At 35.0% G+C, this 25,428-nt stretch overlaps 2 protein-coding genes across 2 annotated transcripts in view; one reads left to right on the top strand and one right to left on the bottom strand.

Moving 5' to 3' along the window:
- NaCP60E (Na channel protein 60E) overlaps positions 1-25,428 on the top strand; it is an 898,928-nt gene that overhangs the window by 7,974 nt on the left and 865,526 nt on the right. Inside the window, exon 2 of the mRNA XM_073956139.1 lies at positions 9,267-9,929. The gene's annotated coding sequence lies outside the window, so the exon portion shown is untranslated. The remainder of the gene's footprint in view (positions 1-9,266; positions 9,930-25,428) is intronic.
- The window catches only part of LOC141386700 (angiotensin-converting enzyme-like), a 211,527-nt gene that overhangs the window by 76,397 nt on the left and 109,702 nt on the right, over positions 1-25,428 (bottom strand). The window lies entirely within an intron of this gene.

Raw genomic sequence — 25,428 nt, 5'->3', positions numbered from 1 at the left:
ATTTGCTTTTAGTCTTCTTTGTGTACAAAACCTTCCAGGTTTCATATATAGCTTCCAAAGAACGGACTGAAGTTCGGCCCAGTTGAACTTAACACCGTTTTTACATATTGTTAAAAATGTACTGTTTAATTAAACACGTTTTTTATTTTACTATCCTAAATATGTAACCTTCTGTAATTATAAACTAAAACATAAAATTAAGTTAAAGTGTTTTATTTATAATTGCACTAAAATCTAAAAAATTATTCTTCATGATGGAATCTCTCAAATAAAACGCTTGTATTTACATTACAAATGACGACTATATTAAACCAATCTTACGGCAGCGGGTTCTATCGTACCGGATTGACCCGAAACCATAGTGTTTCGGCCAGCGGCTGCCAACCCAGCATCAAACCTATGCTTCTACGTAGGATTGTATGCTGCTACAACAACAACTATATTAAACGGCAAGCGTTTTATTTGAGAGATTCCATCATTTTTAGTAAATAGATTTTTTTGACCACTGAGAACCCCAAATTCCAAATTACAGTCCATTTGAGCAGAAAATGTAGATAAAAACATAAAAATGCTTGAAATCGGGTGTTACCGTTATATGGAGGCTATACCAAATCTTAACCTATGTCCACAATTTTTAGGGGGGAAGTTCCTGGACCATTTGGAATTTCAAATGCCAAATTACAGCTAAAAATGGAGACAAAAGCCTCAAAATACTTGAAATCGGGTGGTACCGTTATATGGGGGCTGTATAAAAAAATGGACCCATATTATTTTTTGTTTCATATTTATGTATTGTCATCCAAATCCGAAAAGTGTGCAAAGTTTTAGTTCGATTGGTCAACTGCAACTGTGTGAAAAATGAGTTACCAGATTTGAAAAGGGAATGAGATATAACACTGTAAAACAGTTTAAAAATAGACCAATTTTAGTTTTGATTTCATATTCATGTATTGTCATCCAAATCTGAAAAGTGTGCAAAGCTTTAATTCGATTGGTCAACTGAAACTGTAAAACAGCGTAAAAATGGACCAATACGAGTATTGGCTTTGACTTCATATTCATGTAATGTCAGTCAAATCTGAAAAGTTTTCAGTTTTAGTTCAATTGGTCAACAGCAACTGTGTGAAAAATGAGCTACCAGATTTGAAAATCAAATTAGATAAAACACTGTAAAACCGCGTAAAAATGGACCAATATTGGTTTGAAATTGTCAAGACCGCGATATTTTACTTTCGCGATGACTTTTCAGGGTCAAGTCAGTAATTACCATAGTATTGTAAACAATTTTTAAACCCTACGTTCAAAAATATCTTTGATTTTATGTTTTGTTAAAAAAATTGTTGGGGGAGGTACCCTGGTCATTTCACTGACCAGTACAAAAAGTAGCTAAACACCTATTCTCAGATCTAAAAACACCACATGCAAAATTTCATTAAATTAGGTCCAGCAGTTCTAGAGGAGTTTAATTTCGAACATGAAGAATTTTATATATACATATATGGATGTTTACCGAAAATTTTATGTAGGATCGGGTAAAAGTAATAAAGGACACCAAAGTTCAAAATGTGTGCGCTGAATTTTAGTTTAAGAGGTGATCCCCACAATTTCTGAAACAAGGATAAATATGGTCGAATATATGGTCAAATTATCAAGTCAATCGGAACAACATTGCCCTAGATATGAGAGTGTTTCTCTCGAAACGACATTTAGAAATCGGACAGAAAAATATATGCCAATCGGTTTATTAGTTTTCGTGCTAGATTTAGCACCGCATGAAAACCGGCTTTTATTGGGCTTTACAATTGGGGGTCTCTTTTTAAGGCTAAGCACATTGGCTTACATCCAGTTTAAAACTTGGCTATGAATTAATAATTTTTTATCGCATTTAGTACTTATGATTTGTATTAGCCCTTCATTTTCATATTTCCATATTCCGTCCAGAATATACTCGTTCAAAAAACACGTAAAACCCGTAAAAAATATTTATGTTCTGTAGTTGAGTATTATATTAAAACGAATTCCATTTCTAAAGAATATGAAAGGAAAACCCAACAGAGTCGGAGTCCGGAGTCGTAGTCGGAATCGTGAAAATACCTGGTCTGGAGTCGTAGTCGGAGTCGTTCAAAAAATACCTCGACTCCGAAACCCTGCATGAAACACGCAAATTCTGTCCAATTTTGATGAAATTTGGAACACATCACAGAATTCGGACTGAATATAAACTTGCCAAATTATATTGAAATGGGTTCAGATTTGAATATAGCATCTTTTCGACCGATTTTAGGTATTTGGTGCACTATCCTCTTTACGTATGTCCAATTTGGACGAAATGTTATATGTGTGGCGGAATTTAGACTAGATATAAGTTCGCCAAGGGTGAGGGTGCCACCGTGGTGCAATGGTATGCACACCCGCCTTGCACGCTGAAGGTCGTAGGTTCGATTCCCCGGCCAGTCAACATCAAAATTTTCAACGGTGGCAAAATACCCCTCAGTAATGTTGGCGACATTTCCTGAGTATTTCAGCCATGTAAAACTTCTCTACAAAGTGGTGTCTTAAGACACGCCGTTTGGACTCGGCGATAAACAGTAGGTCCCATATCATTGAGCTAATATGAATCGGGGTGCACTCATTGATATGAGAGAAGTCTCCCTTGTCCCGTATGGGATGTTTGTGGAACAAATATATATATATATATATAAGTTCGCCAAATTATTTAAAAAAAGATTCAGATTTGGATATTGCACTTATATATGTTTGCCCGATACCGTATATTTGACGCACCAAATACAAAATTGGACAGATATTTTGATGAAATTAGGAAAATGTGACTCAATTTTGTCTACAAAAAAATTTCGCCATAATATATGAAAATCGTAGTGGTGTAGGGTATCATATAGTCGGTCCGCCCGACTTTGACCCTTTCCTTACAGTTTTTAGATTCACAACTGCAATGCTTGAAAAAAAAAACAAAAAAGTGGTGACAAAAATAGATATTGATGCTCCAACGAATGAGAAAATTATGTCTTCTCTGGGTGTATTAGGGGTATCCATTAAAGAAGAAAATTGCACCTTCACAATGATGCAAAGTAGGTTGGTGAGGGGTTCAAACAACAACGATGATGCAATAGTTCCTATTCCTTCCCATTTGCCCATTTTTATACCCTGCACCAGTATGGAGATTGTATTAAGTTTATTTTTCCGTTGTAACGCATTGAAATAATCATTTGCGACCCTAAAAAGTATATGGGGATTTATGAGTGAAGTCGAACACTTTCTAAAAGAGTGGTTTTTGATTTCCATAGTTTTTCCTATGGTGATGCTTCTCATCAGCAAAACATTTCAGTATGTTTTCAGATTTTTTTATTAACTAAGAGATATCGCGTCTTGAAAAAGTCGCATTCTACAAAAACTATAGACAAATAAATACTCTTAACTTCTTTAATATTTGCCCAAATAGAAAAAAATATTTTTTTTTGTATTTTTATCAGCTATCTAATTAAAATTCGAAAAAACTACACAATGATTGCACTCTTCGATTTTCTTGAAAATTGTCTGTATTAAACTACGATTAATTACACAAATTTTAAGTCCTATTTGGTAATGGGATTAGAAAGATTACTATTTTTCATATTTTTAAAAATTTTCAATACAATTTTTCCTTTATACTTGGGCGAAACATTTGTTGTTTAAAAAAAAAAATACATTTATTAAGATGTGTTTTGTTGTTTTATTTAGAAATTTATGTTAAACATCTTAAAAATTCTTAATTTTTCGATTTTGAAAATGGTTTAGCTATTATTGTACCAGACGGACAATAAACTAATTAAATTTATGATTAAATAACTAAAGCTCCGGAATTATATGAATGGGAATCCGAGCACAATATAAAGTGATGTTTTCTTCAGAAGATGATTACTTAAATACATGAATTTGAGATATGAAATAGCTGAACATATCTCAGGCACGAAAAAACGTCATTCTGTAATACTGGTATATTTATTGCTAAACCATTCTTAAAATCGCAAAAGGAAAAAGAGTTTAAGATGTTTAGGATAAATTCCTAAATAAAATAACGAAACAAATGTTAATATACATATTTTTATTTATTTATTTTTTTTTTTTTTTTGTAAAAATAACACATTTTACACAGTGCTGTATAGGAAAAAATTTTTGTCAAATTTTAAAAATTAAAAAATATTGTAACTATTCGAATCCCACTTCAAAATAGGACTTAAAATGTTTGCAACTGATCGTATATTGATAAAAATTGATCGTATTTTGATCGTATTGATAAAAATTGATTTTCAATATTAAATAGCGGAAATTGCATCCAAGCCTACTGTGCAAATTTGTTTTTCAATTTTTTTTTAGATAGCTAACAAAAAAGTACTAAAAATTCTATTTGGATCAATATTGAAGAAGTTGTGAGAATTTACTTGCCTATAGTTTTTACGGAATTCGACTTTTTCAAGGCGCGATATTGCTGGACCCTTTAGTCAAAAAAAAAAAAAAAAACTGAAAATATATTGGAATAGCCACCACACAACGGTTGAGGTATTTTGACGTTTTTAGCTACATTTTCCATCCGAATTAACTATAACTTGGCATTTATGGCTGTTAGTGGTCTACCGATATCGCTCGGTTTCAAGTATTTTGACGAGTTTCTTTTTAAATTTTGCATTTTTAGTGCGAAGACCATTATATGCGAGATTTTTACTTACACATCAACCGCTATGCGAGGATCGTTTCTTTAACTGTTTAGGTTAACATCATCTTTTTATCTATATTTTCATACTGAATTAGCTATAATTTTAGAAATTGTGGTTTGGTATAGCCCCCATATAGGTAACGGTGCCGCTCGATTTCAGGTACGTTGTAATTATACCCTCAGCATTTAAGCTAACGAGGGTATATACACTTTCATACGGACAAAATGTGCCTCACCGAAATAATGGTTTTAGACCCCAAGTATGTTTGGACGAAATCCCTTTCAGACACTTTGGAGTTGATTTAACTATGTTCGTCCGTCTGTCTGTCTGGCTGGCTAGAGAGCACGATAACTCTCGAACGGATCAACCGATTCGGTCCAAAATTTGCCTTTCGTAATATTTTGTCCAAGCTTAGTTCGAAGATGGGTTATATCGATTCGGTCGAACATTTGGCCTTCGTAATATCTTATCAAAACATAGTCTAAATTCGAAGTTGGGCTATATCAGTCCTCTCCTTCAGGTACCTCCCCCACAAAACTTCAAAAATGTTCGAAAAAATTTTGCGCGCGATAACTCTTGAAGGGAGTGGCCGATGTAATCCATACTCTACACATCCTAATATATCTACCAGATATTGATCAGGTTCGAATATGGACCATATTTGTCTACTCCTTCTGGTACCTCTCACACAAAATTTCGGATAAGTTCACTTTAAGGCCTGCTCTCGAATCACTTTGATTTTTGTTGAAGCGATTTGCATTCGCTACCTCCATAACGACGGTAAAAGTTTTTTCAGGGGCAAGCCCATTTTTCTTGGGAAAACAGCCCGAAAGGTGTGAATTCTCGAATTGTTCCACCGATTTGGTCCAACATTTGGTCTTCGTCATACTATATCCAAACTTAGTTTCATGGGCAATACCGGTCCACAACTTTCGGTACTTCTCCCCAATATTTAAAAATGTCACTAAAATGCTACGACGATATCACTTGAATAGAGCAACCAATTTGGTCCAAACTTTGGATCTCCTTATATTTTGTCAAAATTTAGTTTAACTTCTAAAGGGGCCGATATCGGTCCTTCCTAGGGTAACTCCCCACAAAAGTTCACCATTTGTGTCTTAGTGCTGTTAATTCCTAATCCACATTTTTGTCGGCAAGTTCAAATGTCCAAAAAGGGCCACAAAATTCAGAAGATACCTTAAATATACATTGGCTGAGGGTATATATCTGTCGGCCAAACCGACTGATACTTTTTCACTTGTTTTAATATTAATTTTCAATTAATTTCTCGTTAGAGTCGAGCTTAATGACCAACCCGACATGTCATCACTATGTGACATGTTTCGCCTTTGGTAGAGGCTCATATTTTTTTTGTCAGCACAGCTGACTGATACTTTTTAAATTGTTTTTTTAGACATTTTTTTGTATATTTTACTTGCCAACGCACAAATTTTGTCCATTGAGGCACCCCCGAAATGGCCTTGAGATACATTTCTGACGACATCCCTGGCTCCATATATGGGTACAATCTTATTTCAGGCATTTTTGACTTTTTTTATACCCTCAGCATTTATGCTAACGAGGGTATATACACTTTCATACGGGCAAAATGTGCCTCATCGAAATAATGGTTTTAGACCCCAAGTATGTTTGGACGAAATGTGTTTCGGACAATTTGCAGTCGATTGAGCAATGTCCGTCCGTCTGTCTGTCTGGCTGGCTGGAGCGCACGATAACTCTCGAAAGGATGAACCGATTCTGTTAAAGTTTTGGCTTTCATAATATTTTGCCCAAGCTTAGTTTAAGTTCGAAGATGGGCTATATCGGTCCATTCCTTCCGGTACCTCCCATACAAAAGTTCGAAAATGTTCGGAAAATTTGTGCGCTTGATAACTCTTGAAGGGAGTAACCGATATGGTCCATCTTTGCACATCGTGAAATTTGTACCAGACTTCTGCCCTCCATACGACGGTGCAAGTTTCATCAGTTGCAAGTCCATACTTCCTGAGAAAATAGCCTGAAAGTTGCAAAAAATCCCTATGACACCGTGTGAGGTGGTGCGAGCTCAAGATAACTCTGCCGATTCGGTCCAAAATGTGTACTTAGTAATATTTTGTCCAAACATAGTTTAAGTTTGAAGATAAGCCATATCGGTCCACTCCTTCAGGTACCTCCCCCACAAAAGTTCAAAAATGTTCGGAAAAATTGTTCGTAAGGTAATTCTTGAAGGGAGTGGCCGAATTGGTCTATACTTTACACATCCTAATATATCTACCAGATATAGATCAGATTCAAATTTGGAGTATATTTGTCCACTCCATCCGGTACATCCTACACAAAATCTCGGATAAGTTCACTTTAAGACCTGATATGGAATCACTTTGATTTTTGTTGAAGCAACTTGCATTTGCTGCCTCAATTACGATGGTAAATTTTTTTTAGGGAAAGTCCATACTTCTTGAACAAGCAGCCCGAGGAGTTGTGGCTGGAGATCCACTTCCATAACGGTCAATGTCGATCCATTCCTTTTAGTATCTCCTCCGCAAAACTTTTGATCTTTAATCTTAATCAACATTTTTGTCGGTTCAAACGCCCAAAATTTTGAAAACGCCCTAAATACATACGTATTTTGGGAAAAAAATGTTTCAGTATACACAGGCTGAGGGTATATCTCCGTCGGCATAGCGACTGATACTTTTTTACTTGTTTTAGATACATTTTCAGGCCGACTTAGATATTATTTGGCATTTGGGATTCCGAGCGGTCACCAAATATCTCCGCCAAAAGTTGTGGACATAGGCACACGTTATGGTATAGCCCCCATATATAGTGGAAGTTTTCATGGGCCCTTTATATGTATAGCTTCAACATTTTTTGCAGGATTAGGTTTTTAGCCACAACAAAGAACTGGTAAAATGTTTACATCGATTGGACGATGAATATGGTCTGTAGAGCGATTTCGCGAAAATTCGCCTTTGGCCTCATACAAATTACTATGGAAACTCCGAGGGCCCAGTGGCATGTGTTAACATACATATTCCGATTGTGCTCAAACTTTGGCAATCTTAAAATCCAACAAAAGTAAACACTATAGGGGGTGCCGCCTAACAAAATCTGACATCGATTTTTTCCCTTTGAGTTAAAACCAGTCTAATAGCGGTGCCGCCTGATTTCATGTAATTTCAAATTTATAACTGAACGAATTAACTAAGGTTATGTATTTGCGATTCCCAGTTGACAAAAACTTCTCAAGTTGTGGGCATTGGTACATTCGTAACTGAAAGAAAATCTAATTATTCCATATAACTTCAGAATAGTTCATTGTGGTGGGTATAAGAAGTTCGGCTCGGCCGAACTCAGCACTTTTTTACTTGTTTCTATTATTCTATAAAATTTGTTTGAATTTTGTTTGCTTTAACATACCACTGTTTATAAGTGAGTCGGTGTGCGCGCATTTTGTATATTTTAAAAATATTACATGCCATCACAGCCTGCGGGATAACTATTCTGTGCGATACGTCGACATTTTCTAGTTGTTGCTGGTAACAACAGCCTAGTGAGACACAAACGATGACGACGACGATTTTAGTTGGAATGTAGAAAAACAAAAAGAAATAATTTTGTAAATGTTACGAGTCCTTTTTTGTTCGCTCAGTCAGTCAGTGTGTCACGCGAGAGAGACCATGAGAGAGTTGGGAATTTTCAATAGGAGTAAGAAAGCGCGAGAGATGAAGAAATTTCCCACATCAAGAGAGTAACTTTGACCGCACTATAAGCAACACTAGCTGGCTGGATGGATGGCTATGGGTGCGTTTTGTTTTGAACTTTTGTTATTCACAAAGTATCCTTTCTTGCATACGGTTGGTTCACTTTACTGGTGTTTTTCATGCGTGTTAGTAGCTTGTGTGCATGTGATTTGTGTTTGTTTGTGTGTGCGTATGAAAAATGTTAACATGTGTGTAATATGGCAGTGTGCAAAATAACAACAATTTTTAAGGAATAAAATAAAAGCGCGTGTTTGAAAGTAAGTTTTGTTTTATATTCCATTTATTTTGTTGCTGTTACCATAGATGAGAACGAGAGTTTAGTGAACAAGAAGAGTTTGTCGACAATACATACATGTGCATATGTATGTGCATTGTAAAAGTTTTATTACAACTTTGCTGGTGCTTTATCGTGTTGCAGCTTGCTGATGATGTTGGCGATGGTTCTTCGACCATTTCGCTGCCGCATTCGTGTTACCATTTAAATCAGGAAGATTTGTTGTAATTGGTGATTTTTCTTCTTATTTAGTGGCCAAAACACAATGGGAAACAAACATGCAAACATTTTAAAGAATTTATGTTCAGGTGAAGATTAATTGTTGGAGTGATGAGTGTGAATGTGTTTGTGGATTGTCTAGAAAATATTTCATGAAATATTTAAAATATAAAATATTTTAAGGGAAGCTTAGCATTCATGTGTTTTAGTGAAAGTTAATGTTTTATTTTATCTAATTAATTATAATTTTAACTAAAATTTAAATAAATGTGTTATGCGTTTTTCTTCTTTCAGCAATATATTTCTGTAAAAATCTTCGTAAAACTTCATAATCACGAAAAATAGAAAAATTAAAAAAGAAAGAAAAATCAACAACAATTTAAAAACAAATGAAATTCCAATACTTTAATAATAAATAAAAAATCTTAGAAATTCCTGACCCAACCTGTGACAATTAAGTAAACTCTATTAAGGAAATTATCTCCAAGAAGGCAGTTACAGCAAAAACAAGGTGTTAAAAAAAGTTACAAACATAAACAATAATGTGAAATAATAATTAAGGCAACAAAATATTAGCTTAATCAAATATTGTTCCATTAAATAACACAAAAGTGAACCTGTAAACAAAATAAAAGTGATGTGAAATTGAAATGAAAAATATAGCTATGTAACTAGCAATAAACAAGAAAAGATCATAAAAGTTAAAAAGTTAACTAATAGAAAAAAAATTAAATAAAAAAAATTCAGAAAAATTACAATCATTAAATTTACCAAATAAAGAATAAAAAAGAAACTACAACAATACGCAATAAAAAAACATAACAAAAATTATTAATAAATAACAAAGTAAAAATCACAAACTTTGCCTATACCCGTACCTTTTAAAAATACCTTGGATTACAGCAACAAATGAATAAAGTTTTAACAACAACAACTACAACATGTTCATAAATGAAGGTAAGCGCAAAGTTTTCCTTGTTTATCCAACTTAAATTAGAAATGAAAAATACTAAGTCAACATGACTAAACTTAACTGTGTTGAGTTTGAGATGAGATGATGAAAATTCTTAGAAGTTGAAGGAAAAGCAAAACTTTTAGTGAAACTTTAATACACATAGCCCAGAAAGTCTGCATTCACCTTACTACTTTCCAAAAATGATGCTAAAACTTTAATAAATAGGTAAACGAGATCAGTTTTTCTTTCATAAATTTGTTATTGGCACTCTTTAGTACCAGAATAAAAAGAAAAATTCCTGAAAATATATTATTATTACGGAGATAACGGTAAAAAAGTTTTACAACTGCTAAATTAGAGCCCCAAAAAGTCTGCGTTCACTTTGTATGTTGCAATAATACCGCTAGTTTTTTTGAAGTTTTCTCCCATTTTTAATCAATATTGTCACAACTGGTCATTCTGTGAGATCGCTTGCACACTTAACTTAAAAAAGTTAGTCATTTCAAGAATGGAAAACAAGGGCAAAGAAATTGGCATCGATAAAAGGAAATTTCTAGGTAAATTATGGAAAAAGTTACCGAAATATTGGCGAAACTGTAGGTAGAACATATTAGTCTATACATAGAGTGATAATTATCTATAAACAAACCGGAATTTTACGTCAAATCCCAGATCTGGGCATTATATAGGAGCCAAAACATTAAAATCTCAGCAGTATGCTTTGAAGCGTTATGTTGTTGCAACAAAATTTCGTAGCTAAGCCAAGTTCTTCTGCATTTTGGTTCAAATTGATGTTTTGGTAACCATACTTGTCCATTGTCGATTCAATAAATACAAGTTGGCCAACTCCAGAAGCTGCTACACACCCCCAAACCAAAACAGCACCCTCGCCATTTTTTACAGTGTAAAACAAGATTTTGTTTTTCAAGCGCTGTTCGAGCTTTCTCCAAACAGTTTGAAGTCCTTTCATTGCAAACATATAGAACAGGCTTTCGTCCGAAAATATGACTTGATTCCGGAATACTGGAGGCTTGTTTATGTATTCATTAGCAAATTCAATATGCTTCTGCCTGTTCACTAGTGATATGTACGGTATTCGCCGTGCGACTATACCGTGATATACAGCTTTATGCAGTATTTTTCTGGCGGTTTGTACACAAACATTTTTTTTGGATGTCATTTTCAAAAATTTTCGAAGTAATTATCGGACTGTTTGTTTTAAATATATTAGTTATGTTATGCTCCTCCCGTTCTGATAATATTTTTGAGCGTCCAAAACTGAGCTTTGACCGTCCAGATCTGGGTTTTGACGTAAAAATTCCGGTTTGTTTATGGTTAATTATCACTCTATGTATAGACTAATATGTTCTACCTACAGTTTCGCCAATATTTCGATAGCTTTTTCTATTATTTACCTTGAATTTTCCTTTTATCGATGCTAATTTATTTGCCCTTGTTTTCCATTCTTAAAATGCTTTACATTTTTAAGTTAAGTGTGCAAACGACCTCACAGAATGACCAGTTGTGACAATATTGATTAAAAATGGGAGAAAACTGCAAAAAAAAATCAAAAAAACTAACGGTATTATTGCAACATACAAAGTGAACGCAGTCTTTTTGGGGCTCTAATTTAGCAGTTGTAACACTTTTTTACCGTTATCTTAGTAATAATAATATATTTTCTGGAATTTTTCTTTTTATTCTGGTAGTAAAGAGTGCCAATAACATATTTATGAAAGAAAATGTGATCTCATTTACCTATTTATTAAAGTTTTAGCATCGTTTTTGAAAAGTAGTAAGGTGAACGCAGACTTTCTGGGCTATGTGTACATGCCATGTTATGCATAGTTAAGTTTATTTTATTTCAAAGAAAAGGAAATGTTATTAGGCAGCAAATAAGAAAAGTCCAAAGTCAAGTTAAGTGACCATAGAATACCTTTAAGATACGAAATAAAGATGACAAATATGAGGTAAAACTTGCAGTTAATTGGACGTCGGTTATGAAAATATCCACACGATGAATCGTTGGCACTTTTAAAGGGATTTTTTGACATTTAGTGGGTAGAAGTAATCCATCACTGTGGAAAAATATCATAATTTTCCGTAAAATTTGTATAACATACACCACTATGTAGGGAGGGTATTAAATTTGGTTTTCGGCTTAAAAGTTTGTAACACATAAAAATCGGTGTTTAGGAGTGGGAGTTAAAGTTTTGCAAATTTTGCTTTTTGGAATAGTGAAAATTCTCATTTCCTGGCAACAATTTGTTCTGCATTCATAAAGAATATTCTGGGCGAAGAGCAGCTAGAAAATAACCTTGTGCTCTATAGAAAATAGGGGGTTATATTATGTTTGTCATTCCATTTGTAACTCCTCAAAATCATCATTTTAGAACACACAAAGTATATATATTCTGGATCAGAGTGCAACGATTCAACGATTTAGGCATATCCGTCCGTCTGTCTGTCCTTCCGTGGAAATAACTCTAGCATTCGAACGGAGTGAAGTAGGCAGATAAAATTTTGATTAATCCATTGTGGGTATGTAGAAAATTTGGTATTGAAAATGGGATATATAGGTCCACGTTTTTGTATAGTCCCCATACAAAATGACGCGTCCCATTTGACCCATTTGACCACCGGTATTTTGAGTTCCTACAGACGAAAAAATGTTTTTACCAAATATTATTTATATAGGTCCACGTTTTGGTATAGCCCTCATATAACGCCCCGTATAAAGTAGGCGTAATTTTAATGCATTTTGACTGGTATTAGGCCCATTTGACAACTGAATTGGTTTAAATTTGTTATTTTGTGTTTTCAGTGGCAAAAAGAAATGTTCACAAAAATTGTTTGTATAGGTCCACGTTTTGATATAACCCCAATGGAACGGTACCGCCCGATTTTCGGTATTTTCAAGGTTTCAGCCTTGTTTTCTTACCGAAATGGCTGAAATTTGCTATTTGGTCTTCCTTGGGGCTACAAAAATTTGTCAGTGTAATTATTCTATTGTTTTTCAAGGTATTCTCCGGCATGATTTATACACTTTTGTATGAACTCAAACCAATGGTGGATGCACTTATTCCACTCCGATTGAGACACCTCCAAAGCATGATTTTTCAAAGCTTCAACATTATCTTCTGCTGACGAAAATCGTTGACAATGCTTTTTATACCTTACACCACTATGTGGGGAGGGTATTATAAGTTGGTTTTGGCCAAAAAGTTTGTAACGTATAGAAATAATGGTCGTAGACCCATACTTATACAGTTAGTCAACTTAATTATTGCAAAACCAAAATTATTACAAAATTTAAAATAAAACATCATTTTATTGGTATAAATAAATATCATTTTTAATTTTTTTGTGAACAGTATAATTTTTACAGATGTTTATTAATATAATAAAATAAAAAGTAGCTAAATTTCACTAAACATTTTTTTAAAATTAACAAAAATGAGAGCAACTTATTATTTACACTGTCAACTAAAGTATTGCAAAATTCACAACTTTTCAGTCTTTCACGGTATTTTTCGAAAAGTTGGTTCTAATATTTCGTATGCCCACCTTTAGCATCAAAAACAGCTTGTAAGCGTATCTGAATTTAATAAAGAAGTTTAGGAATGTCATATTCCAGTGGTATTTTTTTGTCATTCTTCTTTATTGCATTTTATTTTTAGTCCCCCAGGTTAGTGGGCGGACTATTCCCGACTTTTTCCCATGACTTGTCGATGGGTTTAATATCTAGACATTGGAACGGAGTGTAAATGACTTTGGTACAGTTGTATAACAACCAAGTCCTATATAAATTAGATTTATGCTTAGGGGCTTTGTCTTGGTAGTACTTATAATGTAATTAGTTTGAATTTTCAGGGCCAACAACCCTAAATTTCTTGACGCGTTTAGTTAAATCATGTTTTAAAACATCTAAATAAACTTCCTCTGTCATTGTTTCCTCCAAAATCTGGATGTTACCAACGTCACTGCTTGGTATACAACCCCATACCATAAATGATAGTTTTCCGAACCTTACGGTATGCATTAAATTTTTGTTTTCCATGGCTGTAAGGGGTTTTTGCAACATTTTTTGAGACCCATCGTGATAGTACAGCATAATTTTAATCTCATCAGAAAATATGACATCATGCCGATACTAAAGATTGCGTGAAAACTTGTCTGTAACAAGTCTGAATAGTTTCTATATATTGTGCTGGGAGGGCAATGGTTTTTACCTAGTCACTCCTGATGAGTGCTTGTTATTAGGTTGCACTTTTCTGACTTTTCCATGTGACACACTTACTCCAAAACCATTTTTAATTAAAAAATGCAAATTTTCTAGTGCTGCTTTGGGCTCTTTCGTCAATTTCTTTAATCATTCTCCTGTCAATTCGTGTAGTTACTATGTTGGGCCTGCCATGTAACGCCTTCAGTTTGAGCCTGGCTTCTTTCTCGGTGCGGTATATGATGTTGTATACACTTTTCAGCTTACGAGAGGTGACTTTAAAGATTTCTCTTTCGGACAAATGCAGCATATTTTCCGAAACCGTTTACCTGACTTTCACTTTTTCTAAATATACTGTCTATGTTACACACACAAAAATTATTTTATGATCAAAAAATTATGGATCTACATGTCCACATACCATTAATGTCATAAAAATCCTTTATTGGAAAAAATCGCGGGGAAAATCCAACGATTTTATTGCACATTCATTCATTTTGCAATTATTTAGTTGACACCATAAAAACCAGGTACCTATCATTTTTACCAGTTGTTTTTGTTATTTGCGACCGATTTCTGCATTTAATGGCTTGATGTTGTCATTAACAAGTAAATCAACAGATATTTACAAAAAGCCCAACGTTATTGAAAGAATTTCTTGTAGTAATTCCTAATTAAACATCTAAATTTCTAAAAATTCATCGTTTGCAATAATATAGTTGACTAACTGTATATACCAAAATTAATGTCTCGACGAGCTGAGTCGATCTGGCTATGTATGTCCGTTCGTCCCTCCGTCTGTCCATCTAAACCTTGTAATCACGCTACAGGTCGCAATTTTGATCGGATCGTCACCAAATTTTGTGTGTTGATGAAAGTCGCGGGGAAAGAAGCCTATTGATTTTGGTGATGGTCGGATAATATTCAGGGGTCGGAATGGGCAAAAAACTTATTTGGGGAAAAATTCAACGTTTCATTTCAAAGCGAATATCTCCACATCTGTAAGGGGTATCTCAAATGCAAAACCTGCTAATGAAAGTAGAAAATATCACCTTTACAACGATGTGTGGTAGGTTGTCGTATGTGGTCGAACAACGAAGATATCGCAATAGTCGCTAATACAACCCAACTTTTAATTTTTGCGATTTTAATTATAATGACGAATATCAAAGCTTTGGTTGAGGACTTTCCACAAGAAAAGCCTGACTATGAAAGTAGAAGACAACATCATTAAAATGATGCAAACTACGTCGGCGTAGGTGACTAAATAACGGAGATATCGCAATAGTCGGTAATACATCCCATTTTTCATTTTTTGGAATTCACGCTACAGGTCGCAATTTTGATCGGATCATTACGAAATTTTCAGAGTTAATGGGGGTCCCACAGAAGAAGAAGCCTATTGATTTGGTCGGATAATATTCAGGGGTCGGAATGGACAAAAACTTTTTTGGAAAAAGGGTCAACGTTTTATTTCAAAGTCAATAGCTCTGTTTCTTTAAGAGGTATATCAAAAGCAACAACTGGCAAGAAAAGGAGAAAATATCACCTTTACAACGCACAGTGGATCCACTTGTATGGAGAAAGTGGCCAAAAATATTTAGAGTGTAAAAATCAAGCCAATGCGCCGGTTACAACTTTGTGCTGCTGCGAAGAGTGTTTTAAGAAACCACGAGAGTAACGTTCCCCCCCTTTCCCCTCTGGAGGGGTAAACGGTAAGAATGGTTTTATGCTGTTAATACAAAATGACATGAACAAAGGTCCCGATTATCTTATGATGCAAAACTAAGCTTGGGGAAACAAAACAATCTCCAAAACAACATAAAATCTAACCAATTTAGCGGATTAAAAAAAATCAACATTTTTGTCTGAAAATTTGTAAAATATTTAATATAGATCTTATAGCGTTTTTCCTTGAAGGCACGTACAGCCAACGTAAGACAAATTTGGAAAAAGATTTCTTCACCTTGCCACTGATGCCAATTATGTTAATGTACGTTGTCAGATAACAGAGTTATACGCCAATATACCCATAGAAACCCTATTCTAGGGCAGCTTTAGTCAGCGACCCACCATTTATAGTCTGGCACTAGATGGCAGCTGATTTTAGTACTGAATAATCTTAAACCCATGACCTACTTTGGAAAATTATTCATGAGGTGGGCACTGGTGGGCATCATGTCTAAAACCTTAGGTAAAATTTAAGTATATGATCGAATTGGCATTACAAAATACACTAAGAAAATATGCAGCTAACTAGAATTCCAGAATTCCACAACACGCTTAAACACTATTTTTAATGAAAAATAAGCTATTACCTTCTCCTTCAAAATCCACTATAATATTTCGCTATACATATAACTTTCGCGATATTTGGAATATATTTACTTGCACTTAAAATATACGTTGTACTCACAACAAAAAATATTAGTCAAATGTTCCCACTTTTGAAGATATTCTTAAGAATATCGCGTTCGAATTAAACACAAATTAATATATTTTTAAAAAGGCCCATGTCATAGCTGTCAGAGTTGCCAGATGTTGTACCAAAATTTTGACATTCATTTTTTTATTTTTGGCCAATGGGTGGATCCACTGTGCAACGATGTAAAGTAGGCTGTCGTGAATGGTCAAACAAAAGAGATATCGCAATAGTCGGTAATGCATCCCATTTTCCGATTTTTTTGTAATCACGCTACAGGTCGCAATTTTGATCGGATCGTCACGAATTTTTTGGGAGTTGATGCGGGTCCCACAGAGGAAGAAGCCTGTTAAGTTTTGTAATGTCGGTTAATATTCAAGAGTCGGAATAAGCAAACAGCTTATGTGGGGAAAAGTCAACGTTTTGTTCTTATGGAATATTTCCGAAAAAAGACAAAAAAGGAAAAAATCTCCTTTATGTTGATGCAAAGTATGTTGGCGTCAGTGGGCAAACAACCGAGATATCGCAAAAGTCAGTAATATATCCAATTTTTTTAATTATACCCTCAGCCTTTAGGCTATGAAGGGTATATACACTTTCATACGGGCAAAATGTGCCTCATCGAAATAACGGTTTTAGACCCCAAGTATGTTTGGACGAAATGTGTTTCAGACAATTTGGAGTCGATTGAGCAATGTCCGTCCGTCTGTCTGTCTGTCTGGCTGGCTGGAGCGCACGATAACTCTCGAAGGGATGAACCGATTCGGTTCAAATTTTGGCTTTCGTAATATTTTGTCCAAACTTAGTTTAAGTTCGAAGATGAGCTATATCGGTCCACTCCTTCCGGTACCTCCCCCACAAAAGTTCGAAAATGTTCGGAAAATTGGTACGCACGATAACTCTAGAAGGGTGTAACCGATTTGGTTATATTTTGCCCATCGTGGAGCGTGTACCAGACTTAGATTAGGTTTTAATATGGACTCAATCGGTCCACTCCGTCGGGTACCTCCCACACAAAATTTTGGAAAATTTCAGTTTAGGAACATCTCTCGAATCGCTTTGATTTTTGCTTTAGCAACTTGTATTTACTGCCCTCCATACGACGGTATAAGTTTCATCAGGGGCAAGTCCATACTTCCTGAGAAAATAGCCTGAAAGTTGCAAAAAAAACCCCTATGACACCGTGTGAGGAGGTTGGAGGGCAAAATAACTCTCGAACAGGTCTGCCGATTCGGTCCAAAGTTTGGCCTTAGTAATATTTTGTCCAAGCATAGTTTAAGTTCGAATATAAGCCATATCCGTCCATTCCTTCATGTACCTCCCCCACAAAAGTTCAAAAATGTTCGGAAAAATTGTGCGTACGATAACTCTTGAAGAGAGTGGCCGAATTGATCCATACTTTACACATCCTAATATATCTACCAGATATAGATCAGGTTCAAATATGGACTATATTTGTCCACTCTATCCGGTACCTCCCACTCAAAATTTCGGATACATGTTCACTTTAAGACCTGTTTTCGAATCACTTTGATTTTTGTTGAAGCAACTTGCATTGCTGCCTCAATTGCGATGGTAAAAGTTGTTTTAGGGGCAAGTTCATACTTCTTGAGCAAACATCCCTGAAGTTCTAAAAAACCCCTATGGTACCATATGTAGTGGCTGGAGATCCATTCTTTTTAGTATCTCCTCCGCAAAACTTTTGATATTAAATCCTAATCAACATTTTTGTCACTTCAAACGCCCAAAATTTTTAAAACTCCCTAAATACATGCGTTTTTTGGAAAAAAAAATGTTTCAATATACACAGGCTGAGGGTATATCTCTGTCGGCAAAGCCGACTGATACTTTTTTACTTGTTTTTTTGTAATCACGCTACAGGTTGGAGTTTTGATCGAATAGTCACGAAATTTTGGGGGTTGATGGGGGCCCCACAGAGAAAAAAGCCGTTCTTTTCTTAAGGAATATTTCCGCTTCTCGTAGGAGTATTGCAAAAGAAAAGCCCACCAATGGAAGAAGAAAATATATCCTTTATGTTGATGCAAAGTAGGTCGCAATTTTGATCGGATGGTCACGAAATTTTGGTTGCTTATGGGGTCCCAGAGAGAAAGAAGCATATTATGTTTAGTGGTAGTCGGATTATATTCCCTAAAAAAAGTTCACTGGTAAACATGTTTGCACAGGGGTAGTGGTGTAGGGTATCACAGGGTCGGCCCAGTCCCGACTGTAGCCTTTGTTCACTTGTTTTCTTCATGTGCAGTAATAAATGTGTGAAAACACGCATTGTCATGGTGCAAAATGATTCGTCATCCCTTGTTCGTTTTTCGAATTTCTCCGAAGACTTCAGGCAAACATACGTTGCGTTATATGGCCTCTTTTGCCGAAGAAACAAGCGACCATTTGGATCGTCTTTGAAGACCCACACTGTTGATTGCTGTTTTGTTTCGGGCTCATACACACTGATCCATGTTTCACTGTGACGATCTTACAAACGTATTTTCAAGCACCGCAACAACAACAACATTTCTTTCAACATTTCTTTGAACCAATCGATACGAGCCTTTTTGGGCGATTGTCAAATTGTGCGGGATCCAACAGAACAGATTTTTTTACGGTCAGGTGTTCATGCAATACCGAATTTAACTGGTCGAAGAAATGCATATCCCCATACATAGACTCATATTCATATGTAAATTCATGTTTTGTTTTTTTGTCTTTTTTTTTGGAAAATTGATTTTTCAATTCAATGTAAAGAACGCAGCCCATGGTCGCACCGTACTGGGTAAGTTTATGCTAAAATATGCCAAGCTTTCGAATGGAAATGTCGTGTTGCTTAGGTCAGAAACTTATATAGTTTGCCCCTTATTATTATTTAGAACTTTTCGTACTGTTGCACAGAGGGGAAATTTGTGTTAAAATTTCATCAAAATCCCTAGAGAGCTCATTTATAGTCGGATTGATATAAAATTTTGCACAAAGCATATCTTCTGTACAAGGATTAATCCTATAGAAAATAATGAAAATCGGTCCAGATTTGGATGCAGCTTCCACCAAAATCACTGAAATTTGAGACATGCAACCTGAACTAGCCTAAAAAACATTGAGCCAATTTTCAAACAAATCGGTACAGATGTAAATATAGTCCCATATGCATATATTTCATTCCAAATTTTATTTTTTGAAACTTACTTAAATTAAATTTTTCTCAATTCACATGAGAAAAGCCGTGAATGTTTCTGAATAATGCAAACATATGTATTTGATAGTTGTTGGTTTAGTCTGATAAATAAGAGTCCCGGTTATAAGGCGGAACAAAATTAAGTGTGAGTAAACCTTGCAATTCCATATAAAAATATTTTATATTTTAGTTGAGAGAAATTAGATTTTTTCGGAATGGCGCAAATATGCGCAATTTTTTATGATTGAATCTGATATTTGAGACTCAAGCGCATAAAACATTAGAAGAAACTATGGTCGGGAAACGATATGTATCACCATTATTAAAGAGCAAAGATGTAAAATCAATCTGAAAATTTTAAATGCTAATCTTGTTCGGAGACTGTACAAAAACAATAAATCTTGAAAAATATCAATTTTCGCGAAAATAATGTCATTTTAATGTTCACCTAATTTCTTAGTTTTCGAAAATTTACTTTTTGTTTTCAGTATGGCTGAGTTCAATCGACTGCTACATTGGATTGGTTAATCTTACAAAGTTGAGGATGGTTATAGCAAATGTAGAAAAGAGTCTGGTTGCCGCTTATCAACATTTTTTTCAAAAAAAAAAAACGATTTTCATATTTTGAGTTTTGAGCAACTTTAGGCCTATGTTTCCCCTCTGTGTGTTGTATTATTCAAGGTAATCATGAATATTTCTCTAGGAATTTTTCCGTACGAAAAATAATTTAAAAATGTGAAATTCTTTAAAAATCAATATTTTAAAACCTTGAAAACTACCAGAATCGCCTAATTATGAAATATTATCGCCTAATCGACAAAAAATATGCACTTTTGAACATAAATAGGGAATTAAAAATAGTGAAATTGAGGTAGACTGAGTATGTTCAAATTTCAAATTTACGAATTTATTAAACGGGATAAATTTTAGTACCTTTTAGTATTTGTCATAACCTTCTACAACGAATTTCTAAGAGCCCAGCCTTATCGCACGCCTACATCCCGGTAGATTAGGTTAAGATGTAGAGATTTGTAGATCGATTTTCGTGGCCTTTTCAGGGACACAAAAGCCGAGCTTTCAAATTTAAAGAAAAATCGACTGGTTTTGTTTTTAACAGTCTTAGTACAGCCAACTCAGGTCTGGATAACTTAATAAGTTTGCATTCCCCGACTTTGGTCAATCCACCTCCTAGCAGTGATAACCCAATTTCTGATGAAGTAAGCACAAATCAGCTTTGGTTAATCCACCTCTTAGCATTGTTAACACAATTTCTAATGAAGTAAACACAAACACGGCTTCAATATCCTCATCTAATGCTTCTACTTCCCAAAGCATCAGCTCTAATCCACCTGCTGTCGTAGTGCACCCTTCTATAATACGATAAATGCACAGTGAATCCACTTGTATGGAGAAAGTGGCCAAAAATATTTAGAGTGTAAAAATCAAAAATCAAGTTACAACTTTGTGCTGCTGCGAAGAGTGTTTTAAGAAACCACGAGCGTAACATTCTCCCCCCTTTCCCCTCTGGAGGGGGTATACGGTAAGAATTGTTTTATGCTGTTAATACAAAATGACATGACCAAAGGTTCCGATTATCTTATGACCCAAAAATGGACTTGGGGAAACAAAACAATCTCCAAAACAACAGAAAATCCAACCATTTTAGCGGATTAAAAAAAATCAACATTTTTGTCTGAAAATTGGTAAAAATTTTTAATATAGGTCTTATAGCGTTCCTCCTAGAAGGCACGTACCGCCAACATAAGACAAATTTGGAAGAAGATTTCTTCATCTTGTCACTGATACCAATTACGTTAATGTACGTGGTCAGATAACAGAGTTATACGCTAATGTTTCCAAAAAACTATTCTAGGGTAGCTTTAGTCAGTGGCCCACCGTTTATAGTCTGGCACTAGATGGCAGCTGATTTTAACACTGAATAATCTTAAACCCATGAACTTCTTTGGAAAATTTTCCCGAGGTGGGCACTGGTGGGCATCATGACTAAAACCTTAGGTCAAATTTAAGTATATGATCGAATTGGCATTACAAAATACACTAAGAAAATATGCAGCTAACTAGAATTCCACAACACGCTAAAACACTATTTTTTATTGAAAATTAAGCTATTACCATCTCCTTCAAAATCCGCTATAATATTTTGCTATACGTATTAGTTTCGCGATATTTTTAATATATTTACTTGCACTTAAAATAGAGTTTGTACTCACAACCAAAAATATTAGTCAAATGTTCCGACTTTTGAAGCTATTCTTAAGAAGATCGCGTTCGAATAAAACAAAAACTAATATATTTTCAAAAAGGTCCATGTCATAGCTGTCAGAGTTGCCAGATGTTGTACCAAAATGTTGACATTAATTTTTTTTAATTTTGGCCAATGGGTGGATCCACTGTGCAATGACTGAAAATGTAGCTTCTAATAATAACGTTCCCAATACTAATCAGCTTATAGTTATAGCACCACATAAAAAGGTATTTGTATCTAGGCTTCATCCTTATACTTCTGCTGACAACATCCATAATTATGTGAAATCTAAGATAAATGATTTATCGGATAAAGATTTAAAGGTCTTCAAATTTAATTCATCTCAACCACGTAACATTTCATTTTTTAAAATAAGTGTTCTTTGGAACTTTTTGAGCACCATTGTTAGTGAGTCATTTTAGCCTGAAGACATTTTGGTAAAAGAATTTGTATTTAGAGAACGCTCCAATTCTGCTAGGACTGTGAATATCTCCACAGTGTCAAAAAACTAAATAATGTCTGGTTGAAATGGGATGAAGCCAACATGTCTATTTCTGTTTTCTCTCGATTTGTGATTAAACCACAATTTTCACCATTTTTATGTCATAGTAAAGGTAGAAGCCAACTAAATGAGGATCATCTCACTAATGTATATCTTTTCAAAATTTGATCTGCATCTAGCATTAAATGATGCTGGCATTTTGAAGCCAGATTTTTAATATGATCTTCTAGTCGCGTTGCTTTGTAGTATTCGCGATATACTCGACACGTACATATATCGTGAATATTGTCTGCACAGTTTCACAGAAATCTGCATTCGAATGCGAAAATGTTGTGCGGACATTTTTTTTAAAGAATCATATTATTTAAAAATCCATTGCACATTAAATCATTACCCGCGAAAATTCATCTGCTAAAACACGACATATATATGAAAAATTCCACCTAAAATTGTTTTTGAAAATATCGCATTTTTTATCGCCTTTTTTTTGCGGGTCATTTTTGTAGTTTTCGAGAAAATACGCGCTGGCGTATATTTTATAAAAGAATGAAGATAGAGATATGAAATTCGGAGGAGATGTTTATCATAAGAAGATCTTTTCTTTCACAGAGTTATTCATTAACATCCATAAGCGGGGAAACTTTTTTGCAGCTATGCTCCTTACTTACTAAGATCCCAAAATTTAAATTTTCAGCCAAATTGGTTTTTATACCCTCAGCCTTTAGGCTAAAGAGGGTATTTACACTTTGATACGACCAAAAATGTGCCTCATTGAAATAATGGTTTTAGACCCCAAGTATGTTTGTACGATATCCGTTTCAGACAATTTTGAGTAGATCTAGCAATGTCCGTCTGTCTGTCTGTCGGTCTGTCTGGCTGGTGCGCACGATAACTCTCGAACGGATCAATCGATTCTGTTAAAATTTTGGGTATCGAAATATTTTGTCAAGATTCGATTTAACTTCGAAGATGAGCCATATAGGTCCACTCCTTCAGGTACCTCCCCCACAAATGTTCAAAAATTGTCGCAAAACTTGTGCGCACGATAACTCTTGTAGGGAATAACCGATTTGGTCCATACTTTGCACATCGTGTAATTTCTACGTAACTTAGAAGAGGTTCCAATATGGACTCAATCAGTTCACTCCTTCGGGTACCTCCGACACAAGATTTCGGAAAAGTTCAGTTTAGGACCTGGTCTCGAATCGCTTTGATTTTTGTTTACGCAAGTTGTATTCGCTGTCCTCTATACGACGCTGTAAGTTTCATTAGGGGCAAGTCCATACTTCCTGAGAAAATAGCCTGAAAGTTACAAAAACCCTAAGACACCGTGTGTAGTGGTTGGAGCGCAAGATAACTCCCGATTCGGTCCAAAATTTGGCTTTCGTAATGTTTTGTCCAAACTTAGTTCAAGTTCAACGATGGATTATATCGGTCCACTCCTTCCGGTACCTCCCCCACAGAAGTTCGAAAATGTTCCCACACAAAATTTCGGAAAAGTTCAGTTTAGGACCTGCTCTCGAATCGCCTTGGTTTTTGTTGAAACATCTTGTATTCACTGTCGCCTATACGAAGGTACAAGTTTCCTCAGGGGAAAGTCCATACTTCCTGAAAAACTAGCCTGAAAGTTGAAAAACAAACCCTATGACACCACGTTTATGGGTGGAAGCGCAATATAATTCTCGAACGGAAATGCCGAATCCGGCCAAAATTTGGCCTTCGTAATATTGTTTCCAAACTTAGTTTATGTTCGTAGATAAGCCATATCGGTCAACTCCTTCAGGTACCTACTCCACAAAAGTTCAAAAATATTCGGAAAAATTGTGCGCACGATAACTCTTGATGGGAGTGACCGATTTGGTCCATACTTTACACATTCTCATAATATCTACCAGATATAGATCAGGTTCTATTGGACTATATTGGTCCACTCCATCCCGTACCTCCCACACAAAATTTTGGATAAGTTCACTTTAAGGCCTGCTATTGAATCACTTTGATTTTTGTTACATTCGCTGCCTCAATTACGATGGTAAAAGTTGTGTCAGGGGCAAGTCCATACTTCTTGAGAAAACAGCCCGAAGGGTGTAAAAAACCCCCTATGGTACCCCCATGGTCTATGTCGGTCCATTCCTTTAAGTACCTTTTCCGCAAAATTTTTGAACTTTAATCCTAATTAACATTTTTGTCGGTTCATACGACTAACATTTTGAAAGCCCCTAAATACATAAGTTTTTTGTGAAAAAAGTGTTTCTATTTGAACAGGCTGAGGGTATATCTCTGTCGGCAAAGCCGACTGATACTTCTTTACCTGTTAAATATGAGAAGAAACTTTTAAAACCTTAAAATGGGAGGTACCGTTATACGGGGGCTATATTAAAACTTGCACCTATATTGACAATTTTTGGTAAGGATATGTGTTACTCGTTGAAAAGGATATATTTTAATGTTTAGATAAATCGGTTGATTATTGTTGGTAACATTCTGAAAATACATAAAATGGTACCATTATGTGGGTGGTGCCATCATATGAGGTCTACACTAGGGTTATGTCCTTTAGACATGTTTTTCTCAAAAATTATTTCCTGTAGCAAGGATGAAAGAACTTTTGCCTATAAATCACTAAATTAACGTTTATTTAATTGAAATATAAAAAAGTTTAAAAAGATATTTTTTTGAAAAAATGTATGAAATGAAAAAAAAATGTTTTCTCAAAATTTTTCCTGTTACGCGAATGAATAAACTTAAGCCTACTAATAAGTAAATAATAAACTAACATTTATTCCATTCAAATACACTATGCGACAAGAAAATTATTAACCCTATTTTGACACTGCAGCGTGATAGAAGACCAAAAATAAGAAGACACTTGTCCTGGCGTTTTCCCTGTCACTTCAACTTTCTCGGTTAT

This window comes from Musca autumnalis, unplaced genomic scaffold (genome assembly GCF_047663935.1).
Source record: "Musca autumnalis isolate F117 unplaced genomic scaffold, ASM4766393v1 scaffold_5, whole genome shotgun sequence".
Classification (NCBI taxonomy): domain Eukaryota; kingdom Metazoa; phylum Arthropoda; class Insecta; order Diptera; family Muscidae; genus Musca; species Musca autumnalis.
Note: the sequence above shows the minus strand (reverse complement) of the source record. Positions and strands in the feature narration are given on the sequence as shown.